Consider the following 8,972-nt stretch of genomic DNA (forward strand, 5'->3'; position numbering starts at 1 on the left):
GATCACCTCATTTCCTGAGCTCTAGAAAGATGCACGGATGGTATCCAGCACAAAAATGCTGATTGTAAGGGAATTAAAGAAAAATCAACCCTTTGTTAATACGCGCTCTCTCTGTGCCAGGAGCAGAGCTGCAGCAGAAAGGGGGTTGGTGGGGGCGGGTAGATCTGCTTCTGAATCTGAGGATACCAAAGCTGGCCTTGCACCAGTCCTGTGTATTCATTCCACAGATAATAGAGGAAAGGAACTACCCCAGATCCAGACTAGAAACACAGAATAACGAAGACCTTCCTGAGAGAAGGTGTCAGAGGAGAATAAAGCTGACCTCAAAGATAAGTTCAACACCCTTCACTTGTTCCCAGGTGTCCCCAGAAACCATACCCCCTGGGCTTTCAAAGGCCATCCTAACTGAGGAACTGCTCTCTCCCTGTGTGCCCTGCTGAACTAAGGCTCCTGGACTGAAAACCTTCCCATGATGCAGCCTGCTGGACACCTTGACCTAGGAACAGAGCCACAGGGGAGACATAGGGAGCTTTCCCATAGGAAACTATCCAGGAATGTGACCAAGACTCTTGAGACTCAGAACAAAGTGTCACATGAGCACAAAGCAAGGGACCCAGGGGAGGATGTGGCCTGGTCTCAATGCTCTGGGTCATCCCTGGCCGCATCCAGCTAAGTAGTCTCCAACTGGCTTTGGTTGCACATCCTTATCAGGAAAATAGTGAGATTGTACATTCTGTGTATGTACTTTTTAAACTAATACATTGTGCACATTTCAATAGAAGTTTATAAAGTAGTAAGACAAAGATGAAACACTCATTTTAAAATGTTCCTTTGTTTATTGTGCCTTGTATACAATGAGTAATACCTCAAGGCAAAATCATACATTTAGGGAAATGGCAAGTTTCCTGATAGTAGATATATATCAGTACTCCTGAAAGTCATCAGGATAATTTTAGGGTTCTCTAAAAGTTAATTCTTTTCCAGTCTGATCAGATAATTGTTGTTTTGGGCTCTATCTACACTAATTTACAGCAGGCCTAGAAGATATCAGTACTGTCATTTTATTTTTGTTCAATTGTGTTTGTGTTATCAAAATCATCTAATTCTAATTTCCTTTCAAAAATATTTTTAAGGCACTTGTGCATTTGATGAGGTTTGGTGAGTTAAACCAAATTACCTAATGTGTGCATCCAATTTCCTGAGCACACGCAAACCACGAAATGTGGAACCCCACAAAAGCCAAAAGCAAAGGTCAGGTCAGAGGGTTACAACCACCCAGCACCCCCTTTCACAGCCCACTCCTTGTGAGGTGTTCCTGATCTTCCCTCAAGACACTTCAGAGGCTCTACAAGACATGTATCTGCCTGGCCTACAGACCAGTGAGAGACAGTGCCAATCTTCATACAAAATAGTAGTGAATGTTCATTTGTTAATCTGTTGCATTAAGAATGAACATAACTGGAAGTTAGGTTACCTTCTCTCACACCCCAATAGATTGTCTCATATACAAGTGGTTACACACACCCCACTTTAGAGAGCATTGCTATAGCAGGGACTTTCCATTTACAGTGGAGACATAAGACAAGCCTAGCCGGCCAAACACCCGCCTCACCAATGAGGAAGAATGACTGCTGCTGCCCTCCTTCCCTGCCCATCCTGGGCCCTCCTGCTTAAGCCATGAAAAACCCAGCATCATGGCGGGAGGGGCGTATTCTGACTTGCCTCTGCAACAGGCATTAGGGGGTGGTCTGGCTTCCTGTGGAAAACATTGAGGTACAGAGATGAAGATGGAGGGAGAAAGTAAGGGGAAGGGCTGGCTGGGAAAAGACTGTACAGAGCAAGCATGCCCGCATTCACGGACCCTGCAGTGAAATTGCAGGGTCTGCCCAGAAGTAGGAAGGAGAGTTGCCCAATGCCGAATAAGCCGTAAACTTGGGGAAGCTCTGTGGAGGGCATGGAAGGCAGATGGACCATGATTCTCATGCCTGGGTTCCTACTGCACTTACTCTCATACCAGAGGAGATAGTGAGCCTTTCCTGAGGCAGCTCCTCAAGGGACAGGCCCACAGCCAAGCCTGAGACCCTCAGAGAGAGCACCCTCTGGCGAGTGCACTAGAATCCCCATTTTATTTCATTTTTTATTTTTTTAATTTTAGAGACAGGGGAGGGAGAGAATCTCCACACTGAGCATGGGGCCCAACACTGGGCTAGATCCTGGACCCTGGGATCATGACCTGAGCCAAAATCAAGAGTCGGATGCCCAACTGACTGAGCTACCCAGGCACCCCTAGAATCCCCATTTTAAAGATGAGATGAGGAAACTGAGGTCCTGAGGGGTTAATAAATTGTCCCAAACCAACTGGTGAGTCAGATGCAAAATCAAGCAGTCTAATTCCAGAGTACACATACCCATCAGGTACATACAGAGACCAAGGGGTTCATCTGGGCTCACACTGAGAGGAACAGACAGGGCATTCCCAGCCCTGCCATTTCTCCACAGACACATGACCCCACACTTCAGTTTGCAGAGGGGCTTGTCCCCCTGGGAGAGGTCTGAGTGCCCCAACCGCAGAACCTCAGGCATGCACTGGGGTTTTTTTTTCCCCCCGATGGAAGGAAAGTATCACATTTTCAGTCCTTCCATTTTCCAGGAACTGTTCTGGGTCAAGATCTTTGTGATCTTGACCAACTACCTTGAGAGATGAGATCAGTTCCCCACTTTTCAGATATGGACACTACACTAAAATGACAGGTCCTCCTTCACAGAGCTCTGGGACCTGAACTCAAATCTTCTTAGTCCCAGCCTTCTCTAGACCGCAGTTGCCTTCTGGATATTTATCTTCTCTTTACTTATCCAGAAGAGGAAGGGAAGAAGGGAAGGAAGGGCATAAGAAAGGTGCCGCGGGGGGAGGGGGGGGGAGGCGGGGGGGGGGTGGGGAATGAAGAGAGCTTCCAGTTATAGACCAAGCCAAGTCATGACCCAAATCTTCCACCATAAACTGAATAAAACTCTTAAATTTCAGTGGGGTTGGCCCTCTTGTAGAAAAAGCTGAATTTGTGTGTACGTGCAGGGGGGTTGGGTTGCTGACCTAAAGGGATGGGCAGGAATGCATTGGCTCTCTGAACCAATATTTGTTGTTTCCAAATGTTGCCTCATTTACAAAGAAGCAGAGCAAACAAAGAACTTCTGTCTGGTTGAACTAGTCCCTCTTTCCCTCCCCCCTTCATTGCTCTCTGCCCAACACCAGGGCTTCTCCTCTGAAAACCTGAGTCTCGGTCTTCAGGAAGGTGGGATCAGGCAGCCTGAGAACTGATGTTTATAGGCTGACTGTCCCACAGACCTACTGGCTTAGGTAGAATGTGGTAAGAGGTGAGAACCAAGGGCACTTGATGTTAGAAAAATGTCAAGCCATTTGAAATGCCATATACCGCCACCTCTCTGTCTCTCACTTCTACCCCTCTGAAGTCCCTGGACAAGGGAAGATTTTCAGGCTTCCATTCTTTTGCCACAGGAGTCCATAAAAATATCCTTTTCATGAATAGTCAAGGGCCAGACAGCTCCACCGATGAATTCTACCAAACACTTAAAAAGAATTATAACAATCTTACACATACTTTCCAGGTAATAGAAAAAGAAGGAGCATTCCCTGACTAATTTTTGAGGCTGGTAATTATAGTTTGAAAGCAAAAACCATCAAGGACATCATAACAAAGTTAAAAACTACCTTTTATGAACACAGATACAAATATCCTGAGCAAAATATTAGCAAATTGAACCCAGCGATATCTAAAAAAGAATACTAAATCATTACCAAGTTAGATTTATTCCAAGAATGCAAGTTATCTTTTGAAAAATCAATCAGTATAATTGATCACATTAACAGAATAAAGGAGAAAAATTATATGATCATGCCAGTTGGTACAGGAACAGCATTTGGTTAAACTCAGCAACCATACTTTTTAAAACCTCTTGGTAAACTTATCCTAGGAAACGTGTTTAATCTGATTGTGTATGTGTGTGTACATATAAATACATAAAAGAGATGTTTTGTATATATATGAAATCATCATACTCAGTGGTGAAATGGTGAATGAAAGCTTTCCCTTTGAGATCAAGAAAAAGATCAGAACGTCTAGTATTATCATTTCTATTCATTTTACTTGTGAACCTTGCCAATCCAGTCAGGTACAAAAAAGATATAATATGTAGAAGAATTGAAAAGGAAAAAATAAAACTGTCATTTTCTTCACAGATTATTGTGTTAGAAGGAGCACGATAGTGATTTGTCTCATCATCAATTCTGTTAACTTTGTTTGCTTGGTTAAGGTTGTGTCTGACAGGTTTCTACACTGTAAATTTCCCTTTGTAGTTAATCAGTAGTTTGTGCAAAGATGCATTGAGACTATTTAATATTTTATTCCTCACCAGATTTCCACCCCCTTGTTTTAGCATCCATTGATTATTCTTGACTAGATCAGTTATTATCAAGTACTGATTGCCAAATAGTGATTTTCTGATTGTATCATTCCTTGTACATTTATCAGTTGGCATTCTAAAGTATACAAGTGCTTCCCATTCTCCAAGTATTTATTTTCTTTTATTTGTTTTTACAGCATGGACTTAGGGTTCTGTCTTTCTCAGTGGGTTATAATCCTTAGCTGTCATTTTTTAAATTTTTTATTGTGGCAACATAAACACTACATACAATTTATCATATTAACCATTTTTGAGCATCCTGTTCATTCATATTGTTGTATGATGTGACTATCCATTTCTACAGCTTCTTTTATCTTGCAAAACTGAAACTCTATACCCAGTAAGTAAAAATTCCTCATTTCGCTCTACCCCCAACCCCACCACTCACCTTAGAGACTTTCTGTCTCTATGATTTTGACCACTCTAAGTACCTCTTTTAAGTGGAATCATACAATATTTGTCTTTTTGTGATTGGCTTGCTCCACTTACCATAATGTCCACAGTTCAAGTTGTAGCAAATTTCAAGAGTTTCCTTCTTTTTTTAAGGCTGAATAATATTTCATTCTAGGTATGTACTATATTTATCCATTCATCTATCAGTGAACACTTGGGTTGCTTCCACATTTTAGCTATTGCAAAAAAATATGTCTATAAACATGGTGTATAAATGTCTTCAAGACCTCGCTTTCAGTTCTTCTACGTATGTAGTCAGAAGTGGAATTTCTGGATCACGTGGTAATCTTTTTAAAGTTGTTATTTAAATTTCAGTTACTTAACACAGTCTAATATTAGTTTCAGGTGTGCAACATAGCGATTCAACACTTCCATACAACACCTGGTGGTCATAACAGCAAGTGCCCTCCTTAATCCCTTTCACCTTTTTAACCCATCCCCCCATCAACTTCCATTCTGTTAACCAGCAGTTTGTTCTCTATAGTTAAGACTCTGTTGCAGGGTGCCTGGCTGGCTTAGTTGGTGGAGCATGCAATTATTGATCTCAGGGTTGTGAGTTCAAGCCCCATGTTGGAGATAGAGATTACTTAAAAATAAATCTTTAAAAAAAGAGGGGGCACTGGGTGGTTCAGTTGGTTGAGCATCCGACTCTTGATTTCAGCTCATATTATGATCCCAGGGTCATGGGATTGAGCTCTGTCTCCAGCTCTGGCTGAGTGTGGAGCCTGATTAAGATTCTCTCTCTCTCCCTCTCCCTCCCTCTGCTCTTCTCATACTCATTCTCCTAAAAAAAAAAAAAAAAAAAAAAAAAAGTCTGCTTCTTGGTGATTTGCCTCTCTTTCTCTTTTTTCCCCTTTTGCTCATTCGTTTTATTTCTTAAATTCCACATATGAGTGAGATCATATGGTATTTGTCTTCCTCTGACTGACTTATTTCACTCAGCATTTTATTCTCTAGATCCATCCATGTCATTGCAAATCACAAGATTTCATTCTTTTTTTGGCTGTATATATATATATATATATATATATATATATGCCACATCTTCTTTTTAAATTTTTTTTTATTTAAATTCAAGTTAGATAACATACAGTGTAGTATTGGTTTCAGGAATAGAATCCAGTGATTCACCATCACTTACATATAACACCGACTGCTTATTCTAACAAGTTCTCTGTATTTAAGTTTTCTTATGGTTTGCATCCCTCTCTGCTTTTATCTTATTTTTCCTTCCCGTCCCCTATGTTCATCTGTTTTGTTTCTTAAGTTCCACATATGAGTGAAATCATATGATATTTGTCTTTCTCTGACTGACTTATTTCACTTAGCATAATGCACTCTGCTTTCATCCACGTTGCTGCAAATAACAAGATTTCATTCTTTTTGATTGCTGAGTAATATTCCATTGTGTATGTGTGTATATATATATATACATATATATATACACATATATATATATACACACACATATATATATGTATATATATACCACATCTTCTTTTTCCATTCATCAGTTAATTGACATTTGGGCTCTTCCCATACTTTGGCTATTGTTGATACTCTTGATATATAAACACTGGGCTGCATGTGCCCCTTTGAATAAGCATTTTTGTATCCTATAGATAAATATCTAGTAGAGCAATTGCTGGGTTATAGGGTAGTTCTATTTTTAATTTTTTGAGGAACCTCCATACTGTTTCCAAGAGTGGCTGCACCAGTTTGCATTCTCACCAGCAGTTCAAAAATGTTCCCCTTTCTCTGCTTCCTCGCCAACATCTGTTGTTTCCTGAGTTGTTAATTTTAGCCATTCTGACAGGTGTAAGGTGGTATCTCATTGTGGTTTTGATTTTATCCATCTTCTTTATCCATTCGTCAATCAATGGACATTTGGGCTCTTTCCACATTTTGGCTATTGTAGATAATGCTGCCATAAACATCAGGGTGTTGTATCCCTTTGAATTAGTATTTTTGTATACTTTGGGTAATACCTACTAGTGCAATTGCTGGATCATAGGGTAGTTCTATTTTTAACTTTTTGAGGAAGGTCCATACTGTTTTCCACAGTGGCTGTTCCAGTTTGCATTCCTACCAACAGTGCAAGAGGGTTATCTTTTCTCCACATCCTCACCAACACCTGTTGTTTCTTGTTGTTGATTTTAGTCATTCTGACAGGTAAGAAGTGATATCTCATTGCAGTTTTGATTTGCGTGTCCCTGATAATCAGTGATGTTGAGAATCTTTTCATGTGTCTGTTGGCCATCTGTATGCCTTCTCTGAAACAATATCTATTCATGTCTTCTTCCTATGTTTTAACTGAATTATTTGGTTTTGGGGTGTTGAGTTTTATAAATTCTTTATATATTTTGAATACTAACCCTTTATCAGATATGTTATTTGCAGATATATTCTCCCATTCCGTAAGTTGCCTTTTAGTTTTGTTGACTGTTTCCTTTGCTCTGCAGAAGGTTTTTATTTTGACGAAGTCCCAGTAGTTTGTTTCTGCTTTTGTTTCCCTTGCCTCAGGAGACATATCTAGAAAAGAGTTGCTATGGCCAACATCAAAGAGATTACTGCTTGTGTTCTCTTCTAGGTTATGGTTTCAAGTCTCGCATTTAGGTCTTTTATCCATTTTGAATTTAGTTTTGTGTATGGTGTACGAAAGTGGTCCAGTTTCATTTCTTTTGCATGTTGCTGTCCATTTTTCCCAACACCATGGATGATATGGTAATTCTATGTTTAATTTTTTTGAGGAATCTCCATGCTGTTTTCTACAATGACTGTACATTCCCACTAACAGTGCACAGGGCTCTAATTTCTCCACATCCTCTCCAACATTGACTACTTCCTGGGTATTTTTTAAAAAATAGCAGCCATTCCAGTGGGTATGACATAGTATCTTATTATAAATTTGATTTGCATTTCCCTAATGATTTGTGGTGTGTATCTTTTCACGTGCCTATTGGTCATTTTATAATTTCTTTTCAGAAAAGTCTACTCAAGTCATTTGTCCATTTTTGAATTGGTTGTTTTTCTGTTATTGGGCTTCAGGAGTTCTCTCTATATTTTTAATATTAACTCCTTATCAGTTATCTGATATGCAAATATGTTCTTGCATTCTGTGGGTTGCCTTTTACTCTGCTCATAGTGTCTTTTGATGCACAACAGTTTTATTTCTCATAAAGTTCAACTTGTGTATTTTTGCTTTTGTTGCCTGTGTCTTCATGTCATATCCAAGAAATTATTGCCAAATCTAATGCCATAAAGCTTCTGCCCTATATTTTCTTCTAAGAGTTTTTTTTTTATTTGTTTGTTTGTTTGTTTTTAACTTTTAGGTCTTAAGTTTAGATCTTTAAATAATTCTTAGTTAATTTTTGTATATGGTATTGAGTGAGAATCCAACTTCATTCTTTTACGTGTTTATATCCAGTTTTCCCCACACAGTTTGTTGAAGAGACTCTTTAACCCACTGAATGCCCTTAGCCTCTTGTGGAAAATAATTTAACCATGTATGCAGGTGTTTATTTCTGGGCTCTCTATTCTATTCCATTGGTCTATGTGTCTGTCTTCATGCTAGTGCCATACTCTTGATAGCTGTAACATATGGTAAGTCTTAAAGTCAGGAAGTATGAGTTCTCCAGCTTTGTTCTGCCAAGAGATTTTAGCTATTCAGAATCACTTGAGGTTCCTTATGAATTTTGGGATTTTTTTTTCTATTTATGAAAAAAAGTTGTTGGCATTTTGATAGCAATTAATCTATAGATTGTTTGGGGTAGTATTTACATTATAATGATATGAAGTCTTCTATTCCATAAACATGGGATATCTTCACATTTATTTGTGTCTTCTTTAACTTTTTTCAGCAGTATTTTGTAGTTCTCATTGTACAAGTCTTTCACCTCTTTGGTTAAGATCATTTCTAAGCATCCTGTGATACCATCATGAATGGAATTGTTTTTCTTAAATTCCTTTTTGGACTATTCGTTGTTAGTATGTAGATGAACAACTGATTTCTGTTTGTTGATTTTGTGTCCTGCTACTTTGGC

This window comes from Panthera pardus, unplaced genomic scaffold, assembly GCF_024362965.1.
Source record: "Panthera pardus isolate Hobbes unplaced genomic scaffold, ASM2436296v1 HiC_scaffold_16, whole genome shotgun sequence".
In the NCBI taxonomy this organism is placed as follows: Eukaryota; Metazoa; Chordata; class Mammalia; order Carnivora; family Felidae; genus Panthera; species Panthera pardus.